Source organism: Bos javanicus, chromosome 21 (assembly GCF_032452875.1).
Source record: "Bos javanicus breed banteng chromosome 21, ARS-OSU_banteng_1.0, whole genome shotgun sequence".
Lineage (NCBI taxonomy): Eukaryota > Metazoa > Chordata > Mammalia > Artiodactyla > Bovidae > Bos > Bos javanicus.
The window spans coordinates 1,522,783-1,540,762 of NC_083888.1; the positions used below are offsets into that span (position 1 = coordinate 1,522,783).

A 17,980-nucleotide genomic window follows, 5' to 3' on the forward strand; every position below is an offset into this window, starting at 1 on the left:
AAACAAATCCCATTACACAGTTACAGATGCAGGGAGCAAACAGCAAAAACAGAACAATCAGCAAAGTTAAAAGTCACATTATGTCCGTAGATGAGGTACAAAGTGTTGCACTAGTCCATTTTATGATTGTTTGATGTCATCAGATTAAGAACAGGCATCACATATGGTTGTTGTTGTCGAAGGTATTCACAGGTGGAGATGCCTACCATGGGAAGCCTTCCACTGATGAAGAGGGGAGCACTCTGAAGACCCAGCAGCTAGACCTATTGTGGAATGCAATGTAGAGTGAGCCCAGGAAAGGAAGGCATTATCTTGAGGACCAAATGGCGGACTCAGGACTTTCGGGGTCAGCATAAGCAGGCACACATAGATTATCAGGCCCATCCGAAGAGTACTAAGAAAGAGCATAGAAAGTAAAGGCATAAAATGACATCACTTAGTTCTGGTATGGGTGCCACCTCTTAACTCTAGTTTGGCGCATCCACAAATCAATTCTAGGCACTTTGACAGCTGTGAGAGAAGAAAGAATAACCTGGTAAAGGCCTTTCCAGAGGGGCTTGAGGTATCCGCGCCCTACCCCAACCCCCGCCCCGATCCCAAAGTCTTTATCAGGACCTTGGTTCCTGGCTGGAACAATGGTGTGCTTGACGCAGAGGCTGGGTCAGGAGTCACCTCCCAATATTTTTTAAACGTCTGTTGAAAAGCTGAGAGCTGAGTTACATAGTTGGTCAATTCCAAGGCTTTAGGAAAACTCTAGTGTAAACCCTTAAGAATTTTCCATTTAGCAATTTTAGGAATTATTAATTGTCCATCCTTGGACTGTAACCATGCTTTATCAGTAATCTTTACTTCTCTTTTTTATATACTTCTCTTTTTTATATCTTTCTAATCCTTTCTCAGAATATTGTGGTTTTGCCTATTCAACAAATGTTGAATGTGTCCAGATCAAAGGCATCTGCAGGGGTTTCATAAAGTGCCACCTTTATGGCTTGACAGTCAGCCAGCTGATTACCCTCACAGGAGATCATATACTAGATCCTGTTCAGTAGACCAGGCCTAGGCCCATTCAGCCCAGTGAGCTCTTGGCTTGAAAAGGTGTGTTTCATCCCAGTTTCAGTTGCAAGTGGGCTAGTTGGGGCTGTGCTGATGCGAAAGCTGAAGCGTGGAATATTCTGTGGTTTCTGATTGGAGACCCAGGTCAGATATGAGGCCCTCACTGTTGAGGTCCTTTGGTTTAGTAATATTCCTGAGTGCCTGTGGGCTGCAGCAGTAGCGGGACCTAGTGGAACAGTGGCAGTGGCCAAAAGCAATAGGCCTCCTTTCTGCCCTTGGCAGTTGCTGTATTGCAACTCCTGTCACAGTGCATGAGTCCTGAAGGCCACCGTGGACTGTGCAGTGGCCCTAGCCATGTATTTCTCCTGCAGGATGGCCAGAGGCCTAGAGCAGAATGGTTGTGCAGGTGAGGAATGGTGCAGTATGATTGCATGGGACAATCTGTCCCCTGAGGCTGCAGGCACTGTCATTGTGGTTCTTACGATATGTACTGTGGTCCTTTTGTAGCTGCCGTCAGCTGGGTACAGAGGAGAGGGCATTACTGCTGTTTGGTGGGCTCAGTCACAGGTAACGCTTGAGGCCTTGGTGGCGCAATGCAAGAAGGACTCTTCAAGCATATCTTTGATACCTTGAAGAGTTGAACCAAATGAGGCCAAGGAGCCAGCCCTGTGGGTGGTAATGCAGTGTGTGCCCATGCCGCTTGGCCCCCATTTGGCTGCTAGAGCTGGAATTTGCAAGATGTATGAGTTCCTAAATGATGGGGCCAGCCAGACAGCACACGTGGCATCCAGGTGTTCACCACACTCGTAGTGAAGTATTGACCTTGGAGGCCCGTGGTTGTGGTAGAAATTTGGAATCGGTTGGCATAACAAGGCTTCCTCAGTGTAGTAGCCAGTGGCTCCCATCACACTAGAGCAGAGGATCTGGAACATTCAAGGTTATCCCCTGGCTTTTATAAATTCTGCCTGGTGATCTGTGAGCCCTCAGTGGTTTTACCATGGCAGAAAAGAGGTACACAGCCGAATAGAGTGATGTTGCCATAAATAAAGCCTGCCTTCTTCCTGTGGGTCTTCCTGGGTGCTGATTGGCCCTGTGTGAGCAGAGCCGTTGAGGCTTCAGATGTGCGTGAGTCGCCCTTTGGGGCAGGAGGAGTTCAATTTGGACCAAGCCCTGCATTTTGCAAGCTTTTCCCATAGGGTGTGGTAGGCAACCAGAGCCCTGCAGGTAGTGGATCTGAGGATAATCTGGCCCGGAAATGGGTCCCGTTTCTGTGAGAGCAACTACTGGATCCTGGTACCTGAAGAAGACCAGGTCCCATCTTGCACTTTTCGGTGGAGGCCCAGACAATGATTGGACTGACTGTGCATGAAGAGATGCGTGCCCTGATTTTGTTCTTCAGTGGTGCGATGGGCCGTATCTGCCCCAGGGCCAACTTCACCATCAGTTCAGTTCAGTCGCTTAGTTGAGTTCGACTCTTTTCGACCCCATGAATTGCAGCATGCCAGGCCTCCCTGTCCATCATAAACTCTTGGAATAACACAAACTCATATTCATCGAGTTGGTGATGCCATCCAGCCATCTCATCCTCTGTCGTCCCCTTCTCCTCCTGCAACCAATCCCTCCCAGCATCAGGGTCTTTACAATCAGTCAACTCTTCGCATGAGGTGGCCATACTATTGGAGTTTCAGCTTCAATATCAGTCCTTCCAATGAACACCCAGGACTGATTTCCTTTAATGGTCTGATTGGATCACCTTGCAGTCCAAGGGACTCTCAAGAGTCTTCTCCAACACCATAGTTCAAAAGCATCAATTCTTCAGTGCTCAGCTTTCTTCACAGTCCAACTCTCACATCCATACATGACCACTGGAAAAACCATAGCCTTGACTAGACGGACCCTTGTTGGCAAAGTAATGTCTCTGCTTTTGAATATGCTGTCAAGGTTGGCCATAACTTTCCTTCAAAGGAGTAAGCGTCTTTTAATTTCATGGCTGCAGTCACGATCTGCAGTGATTTTGGAGCCCCCCAAAATAAACTCTGACACTGTTTCCACTGTTTCCCCATCTGTTTCCCATGAAGTTATGGGACCAGATTCCATGATCTTAGTTTTCTGAAGGTTGAGCTTTAAGCCATCTTTTTCACTCTCCTCTTTCACTTTCATCAAGAATCTTTTTAGTTTTTCTTCAGTTTCTGCCATAACAGTGGTGTCATCTGCCTATCTGAGATTATTGATATTTCTCCCAACAGTCTTGATTCCAGCTTGTGCTTCATCCAGCCAGTGTTTCTCATGATGTACTCTGCATATAAGTTAAATAAGCAGGGTGACAATATACAGCCTTAAGGTATTCCTGTTCTATTTGGAACCAGTCTGTTGTTCCATGCCCAGTTCTAACTGTTGCTTCCTGACCTGCATACAGGGTTCTCAAGAGGCAGGTCAGGTAGTCTGGTATTCCCATCTCTTTCAGAATTTTCCCACAGTTTATTGTGATCCACACAGTCAAACGCTTTGGCATAGTCAGTAAAGCAGAAATAGATGTTTTTCTGGAACTCTCTTACTTTTTCCATGATCCAATGACTGTTGGCAATTTGATCTCTGGTTCCTCTGCCTTTTCTAAAACCAGCTTGAACACCTGGAAGTTCATGGTTCACATATTGCTAAAGCCTGGCTTGGAGAATTTTAAGCATTACTTTACTCGCGTATGAGATGAGTTCAATTGTGTGGTAGTTTGAGCCTTCTTTGACATTGCCTTTCTTTGGGATTGGAATGAAAACTGACCTTTTCCAGTCCTGTGGCCACTGCTGAGTTGTCCAGATTTGCTGGCATATTGAGTGTAGCACTTTCACAGCATCATCTTTCAGGATTTGAAATAGCTCAGCTGGACTTCCATCACCTCCACTAGCTTTGTTTATAGTGATGCTTCCTAAGGCCCACTTGACTTCACATTCCATGATGTCTGGCTCTAGGTGAGTGATCATACCATCGTGATTATCTGGGTCATGAAGATCTTTTTTGTACAGTTCTTCTATGTATTCTTGCCACCTCTTCTTAATATCTTCTGCTTCTGTTAACTCCATACCATTTCTGTCCTTTATCAAGCCCATCTTTGCATGAAATTGTTCCCTTGGTATCTCTAATTTTCTTGAAGAGATCTCTAATCTTTCCCATTCTAGTGGTTTCCTCTGTTTCTTTGAATTGTTCAGCGAGGAAGGCTTTCTTATCTCTCCTTGCTATTCTTTGGAACTCTGCATTCAAATGGGAATATCTTTCTTTTTCACTTCTCTTCTTTTCACAGCTATTTGTAAGGCCTCCTCAGACAGCCATTTTGCTTTTTTGCATTTATTTTCCATGGGGATCATCCTGATCCCTGTCTCCTGTACAATGTCACGAACCTCCTTGACTTCCTACTTTTGCATTCCAGTCTCCTAAAATGAAAAGGACATCTTTTTGGGTGTTAGTTCTAAAAGGTCTTGTAGGTCTTCATAGAACTGTTCAACTTTAGCTTCTTCATTGTTACTGGTCAGGGCATAGGCTTGGATTACTGTGATATTAAATGGTTTGCCTTGGAAATGAAAAGAGATCGTTCTGTTGTTTTTGAGATTGTATCCAAGTACTGCATTTTGGACTCTCTTGTTGACCATGATGGCTACTCCATTTCTTCTAAGGGGTTCCTGCCCACAGTAGTAGATATAATGGTCATCTGAGTTAAATTCACTCATTCCAGTCCATTTTAGTTTGCTGATTCCTAGAATGTCGATGTTCACTCTTAACATCTCCTGTTTGATGACTTCCAATTTGCCTTGATTCATGGACCTATCATTCCATGTTCCTATGCAATATTGCTCTTTACAGATTGTACCTTGCTTCTGTCACCAGTCACATCCACAACTGGGTATTGTTTTTGCTTTGGCTCCATCCCTTCATTCTTTCTGGAGTTATTTCTCCACTGATCTCCTGTAGCATATTGGGCACCTACCAACCTGGGGAGTTCCTCTTTCAGTATCCTATCTTTTCGCCTTTTCATACTGTTCACGGGGTTCTCAAGGCAAGAATACTGAAGTGGTTTGCCATTCCCTTCTCCAGTGGACCACATTCTGTCAGACCTCTCCACCATGACCCATCCATCTTGGGTGGCCCCACATAGCATGGCTTAGTTTCATTGAGTTAGACAAAGCTGTGGTCTGTGTGATCAGATTGGCTAGTTTTCTGTGATTAAGGTTTCAGTGTGTCTGCCCTCTGATGCCCTCTCACAACACCTACCATCTTACTTGGCTTTCTTTTACCTTGGACGTGGGTTATCTCTTCATGGCTGCTCCTTACCTTGGATGAGGTTGCCCCTCCTGACCTTGAATGTGGAGTAGCTCCTGTCCGCCCTCCTGCCCATGCAGCCGCTGCTCCTCGGATGTGTGGTAGCTCCTCCCGGCTGCCACCCCTGACCTCAGACATGGGGTAGCTCCTCTAGGCCGCTCCTGCACCATCACAGCCTGGTGCTCTCAGTCGCCGCCCCTGACCTTGGGCATGGGGTAGGTCCTCTCGGCCACACTTCTGCTCAGTCCATCACAGCCGCCATTCTTCTGTTGGTTAAAGGAAGCTGCCGGGCTTCTGTTCCACTCCCATAATGCAAGAAGTTTAAACAGTCACTTTGGACGTGGGGTATCTCTTCACGGCTGCTCCAGCACAGTGTAGCTGCTGCTCCTTACCTTGGACTAGGGGTGTCTCCTCAAGGCCGCCCCCCTGACCTTGAATGTGGAGTAGCTCCTCTTGGCCCTCGGCCACTGCTCCTTGGTGGTTATCTGGGAAAGTTTCCTTGTTCAGGGAAGATATGAGACTTGTGACAAGGACCTCTGAGCTGTAGTAGTAGCTGGCATAGTCTCAGGGTACGTGGAATTCACACAGATGCTCAGCAAGGCGAACTTGGGTGGTCAGGTCCCTGCGCTTTGGTCAAAGGGCATGGAGATTGGGAGCCCAGAACTTCTGTCAACAGCCCTTCGGTGAAATTTTGCATGGGGCTGGAGGAATGTGCCAGGCGTCATCCCCCATTTTGTGGGAGGGTGGGAGGTCAGGGCTTCGTGCAGATGGCAGGCATGTTCAGACACCAAGGTCTTTGCACTTGGGCTCTTAGACACGGAAATACCTGGAATGAGTTCCCCTGGCACACCTATAATGCTGAGAGCACATCTTTGTTGGTACACCAGAACAAGGCACTCAGCAGCACATCAAATGGCCTGCACCCTTGCACACTCAGGCAGACAGACACCCACAGGCACTTGAACCTAAAAACTGCACTCTTTTGATAGATATATATCCAGTCGTCCGTACGATCGATACAGTTGGGTTGCAGATACAGGCCTTCCTTCAGGGAACCATGGGCATCGATACTGCTTAGCGAGAAGCTGGGTACACATCTGAAGCCTGCCTGTGCTTTCTGTCCCCTTGTCAGGTGAAGTTCCCAAGTATGAGTGTCCGTCACACAAGAAACAGAGCCCCACTCGTGAGGTGGTGACTCGAGGTGCTAAGGAGTCCGGTGAGAAGTGTGGCGGGCCCAGGTTGCTGCCACTGCTTTTTGGATCACTGAGCACGGTACGCCTTCCCCTGCCCCAAGACGTGTCATGAATTTCAGCTCTCCTGGGACTGCCTGAGTGGCTGTACATATGGAGGGACCGTTCCTCTTGCTGAGAAGCCTGAGGGCTCTGAGTTCCCCTGGCTGCTGGAGGACTTCCAGGTCACTGGCTCTTCCTGGGAGCGGCCCTGCCTGCCCTGCGGAGGTGGGCAGCAAGCCAGCACGTGCTCGGATCGATGATGACACCCTCACATGCATTCCTTGGAAAATCTGAACAAAATGAGTGAGAACTCACTACCGTCTCCTCATCGAAACTGAGGTCCAGCACGTTACCTCCCTTGGGGTTAAGGGTGGGACTGGTTAGCAGTGAAGGCATCTCTGACTGTGTCACACACATGCATGGAGGAGCCAGGTCACCACCATTTGCGAGGCTCCTGTCTGAGGGTGGGCTGTGTACAGATGTTGGAGTGGTTCTTGGAATGCGAGGTCTGTGGTGAAGGGCACTGAGGAGCATAGAGGCATCTGGCTTGTCCAGTGGTGGCAGGAGTCGCAGTAGATCCTGGTCTCGGACAATTGAGCTTTTGGCTTGAAAATGTTCATTTCTTCCTGGTTACTGCTGCAAGTGTGCTTGTTGGGTCAGTGACGATGTGGAATCTGAAACAAGGATGCTTCTGTGGCTTCTGATTGGCGCCCCAGGTCAGATCTGAGGCACTTGCTGTTGGGGCCCTTTGAGTTGGTGAGATTCCTGTGTGCCCTCTGTCCTGCAGCAGTTGCAGGTTCCTATGGGAACGGTGGCAGTTGTGCAAGGCAATAGGCCTTGTTTCTGCCCTTGGAAGTTCCTGAATTGCAACTGGTGTCACAGTGTTTGAGTCTTGGAGGCCGCCGTGGACTGTGAAGTGATCCCAGGCCTGCATTTCTCCTGCAGGTTGGCCAGAGGCCTAGAGCAGAATGGTTGTGCAGGTGAGGAAAAGTGCAGTATGATTTCCTGGGACAATATGTCTGCTGAGGCTGCAGGCACTGTTGTTTTTTCAGTGATACATACTGTGGTCCTTTTGGAGCTGTCTTTGGCTGGTACAAAGGAGAGGGCATTGCTGGTGCTTGGGATGCTCGGTGATAGGTGACCTCTGTGGCCTTGGTGACCAGCTGCCAGTAGAAGGACTCTCCAAACGTATCTTTGGTGCCTTGAAGCATTGCAGTAACAGAAGCCAAGGAGCCAGCCCTGTGGGTGGTAATGCAGTGTGTGCACATGCCCCTTGGCTGCCATTTGGGCCCTGACCTTGGAATTAACAAGGTGTGTGAGTTCTTAAAGGTTGGGGTCAAGCAGACAGCCCTGATGACACCCAGGTATTCTCCACCCTGGCAATGAAGCATCAACCTTGGAGGTCCATGGTTGTGGTAGAGATTGGTCATTGGTTGGCATACCAGCGCTGCCTCAGTGTAGGAGCCAGCAGCTCCCCTGGCACTATGGCAGAAACCTGGCACATCCAAGGCCTTCCCCTGGCAGGTCTTCTGAAGTCTTCCTGGAAGCCACCTTGGTGATCTATGAGCCCTCGGTCATGTTGCATAGCTGAGACATGGCAGAAAGGCATGATGTCGCCCTAGTCAAAGCCCACCTTCTTCCTGTGGGTCTTGTTGGGTGCTCATTGTCCCTGTGTGTGCCGAGGCCCTGGAGGCTTCTGATATGGGTGAGTCATCTTTTGGGTCAGGAGGAATTCAATTTGGACCAAGCCCTGCATTTTGGAAGCTTTCTCTAGGGTGCGGTCAGTACCCAGGGCCCTGCACGCTGTGGATCTGAGGATAATCTGGCCAGGAAAGGGGTCCCATTTCTGTGGGAGTGACCCTTGAATCCTGGTACCTGAGGAAGACCAGAGCCCATCTTGCACTTTCCGGCAGAGGCCGGACAGTGATTGAACTGACTGTGCAGGAAGAGATGCATGCCCTAAATTATTTTGTTCTTCAAGGGTGTGGTGGGCCATATCTGCCCCAGCAAGTTCACCATACTATGTGGTTTTATGGGAAAGTTTCCTTATTAGGGTAGGAGGTAGGACTTGTGACAAGGACCCCTGAGCTGTAGTAGTAGCTGGGGTAGTCTCAGGGTGCGTGGCATTCACACAGTTGCTTGGCAAGGCGACCTTGGGTGGTTAGGTCGCTGTGCTTTTGCCAGAATGCATGGGGCATGGAGATTCGGAGCCCAGAACCTATGTATATAGCTCCTCAGTGAAATTTTGCATGGGGCTGGAGGAGGGTGCCAAGTGCCATCCCCCATTTTGTGGGTGGGAGGTCAGGGCTTCATTGAGACGGGACGTGTGTTCAGACACCAAGGCCTTTGCATGCAGGCTCTGAGACCTGGAGACACCCAGAAGGAGTTTCCGAGGCAGCCCTAAAGTGCCGAGAGTGCATCCTTTTTGGTATGCCAGAACACAGGCACTCAGGTCCACATCAAATTCCACGCCGCCCTGATCGGTTGGACATACACCCACAGGCACTAGAACCTAATAACTGCAGTCTTTTGACAGATAGGTATCCAGTTGTCTATACAGGATCAACACACTTGGCTTGGAGATACAGGCCTTCCCCCATGAAGCATGAGCATTGATCTCGCTCAGTGAGAGACGGCGTACACATCTGAAGCCTGCCTGTCCTTTCTGTCTCCTTGTCAGGTGAAGTTGCCAGGCATGACTGTCCGTCACCCAGGAGACGAAGCCCCGCCAATGAGGCAGTGAATCGAGGTGCAGGGGAGTCTGACGAGAAATGTGGTGGGCCCAGGTTGCTGCCAGTTCTTTTGGAATCACCAAGCACATGGTACGCCTTCCCCTGCCTCAAGACATGTCATGGATTTCAGGTTTCCTGGGACTGCCTGAGTGACTGTACATACGGAGGGACAGTTCCTCTTGCTGAGAAGCCTGGGGGATCTGAGTCCCCTGGCTGCTGGAGGACTCCCAGGTCACTGGCTCCTCCTGGGAGCGGCCCTGCCTGCCCTGCAGAGGTAGGCAGCAAGCCAGCACGTGCTCGGATCGATGATGACACCCTCACATGCATTCCTTGGAAAATCTGAACAAAATGAGTGAGAACTCACTACCGTCTCCTCATCGAAACTGAGGTCCAGCACGTTGCCTCCCTTGGGGTTAAGGGTGGGACTGGTTAGCAGTGAGGGCATCTCTGACTGTGTCACACACACGCATGGAGAAGCCAGGTAACCACCATTTGCGAGGCCCCCGTCTGAGGGTGGGTCATGTACAGATGTTGGAGTGGCTCTTGGAATGCGAGGTCCGTGGTGCAGGGCACTGAGGATCATAGAGGCATCCAGCTTGTCCAGTGGTGGCAGGAGTCACAGTAGATCCTGGCTGAGCTCTTGAGCTCTTGACTCAGAAATGTGTGTTTCCTCCCAGTTCATGCAGCAAGTGCACTAACTGGGGCTCTGGTGATGTCAATTCTGAAGCAAGGAAGTTTCTGTGGTTTGTGATTGGAGCCCCAGGTCAGATCTGAGGCCCTTGCCATTGTGGCCCTTTGGGTTGCTGAGATTCCCGAGTGCCGTGTGGGCTGCAGAGGCTGCAGAGACGTAGGGAAAAGGTGGCACTTGTGAAAGTTAATAGGCCCCATTTCTGCCCTTAGCAGTGCCTGAATTGCAACTCCTGTCACATGCTTGAGTCTTGGAGATCACCATGGACTATGCTGTGGTCTTAGGCCTGCATTTCTCCTGCAGGTTGGCCAGAGGCCCAGAGAAGAATGTTTGTGCAGGTGAGGAAAAGTGCAGTGTGATTTCCTAGGATATGTCCGCTGAGGCTTGCAGGCACTGTTGTTCTGTTTTCAGTGATACAGTGTGGTCCTTTTGGAGCTGATCGTGGCGGGGTACAGAGGACAGGGCATTGCTCGTGCTTGGGAGCGTCGATGATAGTGACCTTTGTGGCCTTGGTGGCCTGATGCCAGAAAAAGGTCTTGAAGAGTTGCAATAACTAAGCCTAGGAGCCAGCACTCTAGGTGGTAATAAGGTATGTGCACATGCCCATTGGCGCCCCCCCCTCTTTAGCCCTTGGGACTGGAATTTTCAAGGTGTGTGAGTTCCTGAAGAATGGGGCCAACAAGACGGCCCGGATCCCACCCAGGTGTTCACGACCCTGGCAGTGACATATCACCCTTGGAAGACCATGGTTGTGGTAGAGATCCGGCATTGGTTGGCATACCAAGCTGCTTCAGTGTAGTAGCCATTGGCTCCCCTAACATGATGGTGGGAAACCTGGCAAATCCAAGATCTTCCCCTGCCTGTTTTTCTGGAGTCTCCCTGGAAGCAGCCTTAGTGATCTGTTAGCGCTTGGTGGTCTTGGGTAGTGGAGATGAGCTGCCAGGCGGAATGGCATGGTGTTACCATACTCAAAGCCACCTTCTTCCTATGGGTCTTGCTGAGTGCTGATTGTCCCTGTGTGAGTAAAGCCCCTGGAGGCTTCTGATGTCGGTGAGTCACCCTTGGGGGCAGCAGGAGTTCAATTTGGACCAAGTCTTGCTTTGTGGAGGTGATGGAATTCCAGTTGAGTTATTTCAAATCCTGAAAGGTGATGCTGGGAAAGTGCTTCACTCAATATGCCAGCAAATTTGGAAAACTGAGCAGTGGCCACAGGACTGGAAAAGGTCAGTTTTCATTCCAGTCCCAAAGAAAGGCAATGCCAAAGAATGCTCAGACTACCGCACAGTTGCACTCATCTCACACACTAGTAAAGTAATGCTCAAAATTCTCCAAGCCAGGCTTCAGCAATACGTGAACCGTGAACTTCCAGATGTTCAAGCTGTTTTTAGAAAAGGCAGAGGAACCAGAGATCATATTGGCAACATCTGCTGGATCATGGAAAAAGCAAGAGAGTTCCAGAAAAACATCTGTTTCTGCTTTATTGACTATGCCAAAGCATTTGACTGTGTGGATCACAATAAACTATGGGAAAATTCTGAAAGAGATGGGAATACCAGACCACCTGACCTGCCTCTTGAGAAATCTGTATGCAGGTCAGGAAGCAACAGTTCGAACTGGACATGGAGCAACAGACTGGTTCCAAATAAGAAAGGAGTACATCAAGGCTGTATATTGTCACCCACTTATTTAACTTATAAAGAGTATATCATGAGAAACACTGGGCTGGAGGAAACACGAGCTGGAATCAAGATTGCCGGGAGAAATATCAATAACCTCAGATATGCAGATGACATCACCCTTATGGCAGAAAGTGAAAAAGAACTAAAAAGCCTCTTGATGAAAGTGAAAGAGGAGAGTGAAAAAGTTTGCTTAAAGCTCAACATTGAGAAAACTAAGATCATGGCATCCAGTACCATCACTTCATAGCAAGTAGATGGGGAAACAGTGGAAACAGTGTCAGACTTTATTTTTTGGGGCTCCAAAATCACAGCAGATAGTGATTGCAGCCATGAAATTAAAAGACGCTTACTCCTTAGAAGGAAAGTTATGACCAACCTAGACAGCATATTAAAAAGCAGAGACATTACTTTACCAACAAAGGTCCATCTTGTCAAGGCTATGGTTTTTCCAGTGGTCATGTATGTATGTCAGAGTTGGATTATAAAGAAATCTGAGTGCTGAAAATTGATGCTTTTGAACTTTGGTGTTGGAGAAGACTCTTGAGAGTCCCTTGGAGTGCAAGGAGATCTAACCAGTCCATCATAAAGGAGATCAGTCCAGGGTGTTCATTGGAAGGGCTGATGTGAAGCTTAAACTCCAATCCTTTTGCCACCTGATGCGAAGAGCTGACTTATTGAAAATGACCCTGATGCTGGGAAAGATTGAGGGCTGGAGGAGAAGGAGATGACAGAGGATGAGATAGTTGGATGGCATCACTGATTCAATGGACATAGGTTTGGGTGGACTCTGGGAGTTGATGATGGAAAGCGAGTTGTGGCATGCTGCGGTTCATGGGGTTGCAAAGAGTCACGACTGAGCGACTGAACTGAAATGAACTTGCTTTATTGGATTTTTCTTTAGGTTGTGGTTGGTACCCAGGGACCTGCAGGCTGTGGATGAGGATAATCTGGCCAGGAAAGGGGCCCTGTTTCTGTGGGAGTGACCCCTCGATCCTAGTACCTTAGGATGACCACCTCTTGTCTTGCAGTTTCCAGCAGAGCCCAGACTGATTGGACAGGAAGAGGTGCATGCCCTGTATTCTTTTGCTCTGTGAGGGTATTGTGGGCTGTATCTGGCCCAAGGCCAAGTTAACCACACTGTAGGCCTTTTCTGGAAAAGTCTCCTTGTTCAGAAGGAGGTAGGACTTGTGGCAAGGAGACCTGAGCTGTAATAGTAGCTGGGGTAGTCTCAGCATAAGGGACATTCACACAGCTGCTCCGAAAGGGAACGTTGGTCGGTCAGGTTCTTGTGCTTTGGTCAGACGGCATGGGTCATGTAGATCAAGAGCCCAGAGCCTATGTCAACCCCTTGGTGTAATTTTGCATGGTGTTGGAGGAAGGTCACAGGAGTCATCCCCCATTTTGTGGGAGGATGGGAGTTCAGGTCTCCATGGATATGACGTGCGTGTTCGGACACCAAGGCCTTTGCACAGGGATTCTGAGACACGGAAATACACGAAAAGAGTTCCAGAGGCACACTGAGAATCCTGAGAGCACATTCTTATTGGTACACTAGAACACAAGTACTCAGACCGACATCAAGTTCCCCTACATACTTCCACACTCAGACAGACAGACATCCATGGTCACATGAACCTAACTTTCTGCACTGGTGCCAACACATAGGTGTCCAGTCGTACATAAGTGATACTATGGTTGGGAAGCAGAAAAGCCCTTGCCTCAGGGAACCATGGGCATTGATACTGCTTAGCGAGAAGGTGGGTACACATCTGAAGCCTGCCTGTGCTTTCTGTCCCCTTGTCAGGTGAAGTTGCCTAATATGACTGCCCATCACCCAGGAGATGAAGCCGTGCCAGTGAGGCAGTTACTTGAGGTGCGGAGGAGTCCGGCGAGAAGTGTGGCGGGCACAGGTTGCTGCTACTGCTTTTTGGATCACCCAGCACGGTATGCCTTCCCCTGACCCAAGACATGTTGTGAATTTCAGGTTTCCTGGGACTGCCTGAGTGGCTGTACATATAGAGGGACCGTTCTTGCTGAGAAGCCTGAGGGCTCTGAGTTCCCCTGGCTGCTGGAGGACTCCCGGGTCACTGGCTCCTCCTGGGAGCAGCCCTTCCTGCTGTGAGGAGGTGGGCAGCAAGCCAGCACGTGCTCGGATCGATGATGACACCCTCACATGCATTCCTTGGAAAATCTGAACATAATGAGTGAGAACTCACTACCGTCTCCTCATCGAAACTGAGGTCCAGCACGTTGCCTCCCTTGGGGTTAAGGGTGGGACTGGGTAGCCGTGAGGGCGTCTCCGACTGTGTCACACACACGCATGGAGGAGCCAGGTCACCACCATTTGCGAGGCTCCCGTCTGAGGGTGGGCCATGTACAGATATTCTAGCGGCCCTCTTGGAATACAAGGTCCATGTAAAGGCACTGAGGAGCATAGAGCCATCTGGCTTGTCCAGTGGTGGTAGGTGTCGCAGTAGATCCTAGCCTCAAGACAGTTGACGTCTTAGCTTGGAAAGGTGCATTTTGTCCTGATTGCTGCTGCAAATGCACTAATTGGGGCTCTGGTGATGTCGATTCTAAAGCAATGAAGCTTCTGTGGTTTGTGATTGGAGCCCCAGGTCAGGTCTGAGGCCCTCGCCGTTGCATCCCTTTGGGTTGCTGAGATTCCTGAGTGCCATGTGGGCTGCAGTGGCTGCAGAGACCTGGGGGAATGGTGGCGGTTGTGAAAGTTAATAGGCGCATTTCTGCCCTTGGCAGTGCCTGAATTGCAACTCCTGTCACATGCTTGAGTCTTGGAGGTCGCCATGGACTATGCTGTGGTCCTAGGCCTGCATTCCTCCTGCAGGTTGGCCAGAGGCCCAGAGAAGAATGTTTGTGCAGGTGAGGAAAAGTGCAGTGTGATTTACTGGGACAATATGTCCGCTGAGGCTTGCAGGCACTGTTGTTCTGTTTTCAGTAATACAGTGGGGTCCTTTTGGAGCTGCCATCAGCTGGGTACAGAGGACAGGGCATTGCTTGTCCTTAGGAGGCTCGGTGAAAGGTGACCTTTGTGGCCTTGTTGTCCCACTGCCAGTAGAAGGACTCTCAAAGGGCATCTTTGGTGCCTTGAAGAGTTGCAATAAAGAGGCCAAGGAACCAGCCCTGTGGGTAGTTAGGTGGTGTACACACATGCCCCTTGGCCGCCATTTGTGCCTTCGGCCTGGAATTACCAAGATTCCCTAAGGTTGGGGCCAGCCGGCCAGCCCTGATAGCACCCATGTGTTTGCCCCCCTGGCAGTGACGCATCAACCTTTGAGGACCACCACAGTTGTGATAGAGATTGCTCATTGGTTGGCATACCAAGGCTGCCTCAGTGTAGGAGACAACAGCTCCCATGGCACTATGGCAGAGACCTGGCACATCCACGGTCTTCCCTGGCAGGTCTTCTGAAGTCTTCCTGAAAGCATCCCTGGTGATCTGTGAGCCCTTGGTCGTGTTGCCCGCCTTCTTCCTGTGGGTCTTGCTGGATGCTCATTGTCCCTGTGAGCCGAGGCCCTGGAGGCTTCAGATTTAGGTGAGTCGCCCTTTGTTGCATAATGAATTCAATTTGGACCAAGCCCTGCATTATGAGAGCTTTCTCTAGGGTGTGGTCAGTACCCAGGGCCCTGCAGGCTGTAGATTTGAGGATAATCTGGCCAGGAAAGGAATCCCGTTTCTGTGGGAGTGACCCCTGGTTCCTGGTACCTGAGGATGACCAGGTTCCATCTTGCAGTTTCCAGGGGAGGCTGGACTTTGATTGGGGCGGACTGGCAGGAAGATACGCATGCCCTGAATTCTTTTCCTATTGGAGGGTGCAGTGGGCCATAACTGCCCTAGTGCCAAGTTCACCTTACTGTGCAGTTGTCTGGGAAAATTTTCTTGTGAGGGTAGGAGGTGGGACTTGTGACAAGGACCCCTGAGCTATAGTAGTAGCTCACGTAGTCTCAGGGTATGTGGCATTCACACAGATTCTCCGCAAAGGTGACCCTGGGCAGTCAGGTCTCTGCGTTGGTCAGAGATCACGGTTCATGGAGATTGGGAGCCTAGAGCCTATGTCAACAGCCCCTCAGTGAAATTTTGCATGGATCTTGTGGAAGATGCCAAGTGTCATCCCATTTCATGGGATGGTGGGAGGTCAGGACTCCATGGAGATGGCACGCATGTTCATACTGCAGGGCCTTTGCATGCGGTCTCTGAGACTTGGATACCCAGACAGATTTCCAGACACACACCCAAAATGCTGAGAATGCATTTTTATTGGTACACCAGAATGCAGGCACTCAAACTCACATCGAATCCCCTGCTACCCTTGCACGCTTGGTCAGAAAGACACCCACATGCACTTGAGCCTAATTTGCCGCACTCTTTTGAAAGATAGGTAACCAGTCGTCTGTAAAGGATCAATATAGTTGGGGTGCAGATACAGGCCTTCCCCTAGTGAAACACTTGCATCAGTATTAGCGAGAGACCAAGTACACATCTTAAGCATTCCTGTGCTTTCTGTCCACTTGTCAGGTGAAGTTGCCACGTATGACTGTCCATCAGCCAGGAGATGAACCCCCACCCGTGAGGCAGTGACTCAAGGTGCAAGGGAGTCCGGCAAGAAGTGTGGCGCACCCGAGTTGCTGCCACTGCTTTTTGGATCACCGAGCACGGTACGGCTTCTCCTGCCCCAAGACGTGTCGTGAATTTCAGGTTTCCTGGGACTGCCTGAGTGGTTGTACGTATAGAGGGACCGTTCCTCTTGCTGAGAAGCCTGAGGGCTCTGAGTTCCCCTGGCTGCTGGAGGACTCCCGGGTCACTGGCTCCTCCTGGGAGCAGCCCTTCCTGCCGTGAGGAGGTGGGCAGCAAGCCAGCACGTGCTCGGATCGATGATGACACCCTCACATGCATTCCTTGGAAAATCTGAACAAAATGAGTGAGAACTCACTACCGTCTCCTCATCGAAACTGAGGTCCAGCACGTTGCCTCCCTTGGGGTTAAGGGTGGGACTGGGTAGCAGTGAGGGCGTCTCCGACTGTGTCACACACACGCATGGAGGAGCCAGGTCACCACCATTTGCGAGGCTCCCGTCTGAGGGTGGGCCATGTACAGATATTCTAGCGGCCCTCTTGGAATACAAGGTCCATGTAAAGGCACTGAGGAGCATAGAGCCATCTGGCTTGTCCAGTGGTGGTAGGTGTCGCAGTAGATCCTAGCCTCAAGACAGTTGACGTCTTAGCTTGGAAAGGTGCATTTTGTCCTGATTGCTGCTGCAAATGCACTAATTGGGGCTCTGGTGATGTCGATTCTAAAGCAATGAAGCTTCTGTGGTTTGTGATTGGAGCCCCAGGTCAGGTCTGAGGCCCTCGCCGTTGCATCCCTTTGGGTTGCTGAGATTCCTGAGTGCCATGTGGGCTGCAGTGGCTGCAGAGACCTGGGGGAATGGTGGCAGTTGTGAAAGTTAATAGGCGCATTTCTGCCCTTGGCAGTGCCTGAATTGCAACTCCTGTCACATGCTTGAGTCTTGGAGGTCGCCATGGACTATGCTGTGGTCCTAGGCCTGCATTCCTCCTGCAGGTTGGCCAGAGGCCCAGAGAAGAATGTTTGTGCAGGTGAGGAAAAGTGCAGTGTGATTTACTGGGACAATATGTCCGCTGAGGCTTGCAGGCACTGTTGTTCTGTTTTCAGTAATACAGTGGGGTCCTTTTGGAGCTGCCATCAGCTGGGTACAGAGGACAGGGCATTGCTTGTCCTTAGGAGGCTCGGTGAAAGGTGACCTTTGTGGCCTTGTTGTCCCACTGCCAGTAGAAGGACTCTCAAAGGGCATCTTTGGTGCCTTGAAGAGTTGCAATAAAGAGGCCAAGGAACCAGCCCTGTGGGTAGTTAGGTGGTGTACACACATGCCCCTTGGCCGCCATTTGTGCCTTCGGCCTGGAATTATCAAGATTCCCTAAGGTTGGGGCCAGCCGGCCAGCCCTGATAGCACCCATGTGTTTGCCCCCCATGGCAGTGACGCATCAACCTTTGAGGACCACCACAGTTGTGATAGAGATTGCTCATTGGTTGGCATACCAAGGCTGCCTCAGTGTAGGAGACAACAGCTCCCATGGCACTATGGCAGAGACCTGGCACATCCACGGTCTTCCCTGGCAGGTCTTCTGAAGTCTTCCTGAAAGCATCCCTGGTGATCTGTGAGCCCTTGGTCGTGTTGCCCGCCTTCTTCCTGTGGGTCTTGCTGGATGCTCATTGTCCCTGTGAGCCGAGGCCCTGGAGGCTTCAGATTTAGGTGAG

At 50.2% G+C, this 17,980-nt stretch overlaps 1 long non-coding RNA gene and 4 other non-coding genes across 32 annotated transcripts in view; all 5 read left to right on the forward strand.

The window, feature by feature from the left end:
- The window catches only part of LOC133234066 (uncharacterized), a 79,198-nt gene that overhangs the window by 20,171 nt on the left and 41,047 nt on the right, over positions 1–17,980 (forward strand). For 23 of the 28 annotated variants that reach the window (XR_009731970.1, XR_009731982.1, XR_009731967.1 and 20 more), the window contains 6 exons: positions 6,491–6,630; positions 9,271–9,412; positions 13,494–13,633; positions 15,110–15,242; positions 16,223–16,362; positions 17,843–17,975. This is a non-coding gene — a long non-coding RNA (uncharacterized LOC133234066). Of the gene's footprint in view, positions 1–6,490; positions 6,631–9,270; positions 9,413–13,493; positions 13,634–13,976; positions 14,570–15,109; positions 15,243–16,222; positions 16,363–17,178; positions 17,302–17,842; positions 17,976–17,980 lie in introns of those variants that run through there. The other 5 variants (XR_009731975.1, XR_009731983.1, XR_009731965.1 and 2 more) reach the window with 5 other exon arrangements.
- On the forward strand, positions 6,841–6,933 carry LOC133234739 (small nucleolar RNA SNORD116). Its single transcript, XR_009732247.1, has one exon. It is a non-coding gene; the product is annotated as a small nucleolar RNA SNORD116 (small nucleolar RNA).
- Positions 9,622–9,714, forward strand: LOC133234740 (small nucleolar RNA SNORD116). The gene has a single exon (XR_009732248.1). It is a non-coding gene; the product is annotated as a small nucleolar RNA SNORD116 (small nucleolar RNA).
- Positions 13,841–13,933, forward strand: LOC133234769 (small nucleolar RNA SNORD116). Its single transcript, XR_009732276.1, has one exon. It is a non-coding gene; the product is annotated as a small nucleolar RNA SNORD116 (small nucleolar RNA).
- On the forward strand, positions 16,573–16,665 carry LOC133234741 (small nucleolar RNA SNORD116). The gene has a single exon (XR_009732249.1). It is a non-coding gene; the product is annotated as a small nucleolar RNA SNORD116 (small nucleolar RNA).